The following is a 1,532-nucleotide window of genomic DNA, read 5'->3' on the forward strand; positions in this document are numbered from 1 at the left end:
ACAGATACCTGGAGAAACATCAGAGCAAAATGTTCTGGTTGGCTCTTTGTGGTAGACATTAAATTCACACACATACAGATTTTCCATCTTTATTCATCTTTATTAATTTTTATTGCAAAAAGAAACTCATTTATATATACAGAAGTACCTCAAATATAAAGAATATGACACACAGGTTGTATATTGAAAATAATACATGCCAGCAAAGAATTATGGGTATTCAACAGTTCTAACTTTATTAAATAGGATTATTCTGTTTATATTATGTAAATTCAGAATTCATAAAAAATATTATCTTTAACTGACCAGAAACTCAACAAATATTTAACCTTTGCATTTTTTTTTTTTTGCTTGCTGATACAGAAAATACTTTAGCTGTATTTTACTGTTATTTATGGTCATTCAAATGTGGAATTGTTTTAAAGTATAATTTGGATACATGTGAGAAATTTGCATATTTTTTTCATCTCTAGGTATTTTCTGTGTGAAATGTGCAAAGCTTTTTCATAACGACTGCACCCATTCAACACTTTCTTTCTAATGCTATTCAAGCTGCAAACCTAAAAGTATAAAACAACAAATTCTTTACTTTTTTAGTATTACTTATAAAAGTTTATGAAACCAATCAATTATCATCAGTTTAAGGGGGAAACATAAGTCACATAAACATCTCTTGTTTCTGGAGGCAGTGGCGGCTGGTGCAGAGGGTAAAAAACCAATCAAACGTATACTAAATTATCACACCAGTATATTGATATGAATGCCAAAAACATTATAAAACACTTTGTAATAACAAAACATAATTTCATGTACAGATCTACATTTTGTACATAAATCTTGCCTTTCTGAGGCTTTGTGAAGATACATTTGTTTTACATGGTCCAATATTGTGTCACAAACCTAAAAAAATAATATACCATTTTAATTATGGAGAAGCTTTATTTAATATATAAAAACGATATATTTTCTGAGAATGTGTTTATTTAAGAGCAACTATGCAAACTAACAAACATCTAGAAAAAATCTACTATATTATATTATTTTCCATGTGAATCCCAGATTGTTCATCATTCTTTGCCTTTTCTAAAAAAAAAAAAAAAAAAAAAAAAAAAAAAAGTGCTTTAAATCAGTCCAACCTGTCTTTTTCCATGCTGGGTCAGACCCTCAATATATTTTGAAATATTTTAATGTTATAATTTAATTTCAATTTATTTTTATTTATGTCTTAGTCAAAGTTATTGGGCTGGTGGGGCAGCACCCTAGCGCCCTCTATTGGCTAGTCTCTACTGCTTGGAGGGTTACTTAGCCCCAGCAAGAGATACAACAAATAAAATATGAACTATCTGCCAGTCACAATCTTGGACTTCAAAATGAGCGATTAGTCATTCTTTTAAGTTCTTATTTTAGTCATTGGGTTTTTGATTTTACAGTAAAATATGATAATGGATAACTACATAGGAAACATTTCTCTTTGATTTACTGAGAAAAATAAGGAACCATCTGATCTTATGGCTTAAAATCTTCACAAGCAA

This window comes from Cyprinodon variegatus, unplaced genomic scaffold (genome assembly GCF_000732505.1).
Source record: "Cyprinodon variegatus isolate N-32 unplaced genomic scaffold, C_variegatus-1.0 Scaffold2759, whole genome shotgun sequence".
In the NCBI taxonomy this organism is placed as follows: Eukaryota; Metazoa; Chordata; class Actinopteri; order Cyprinodontiformes; family Cyprinodontidae; genus Cyprinodon; species Cyprinodon variegatus.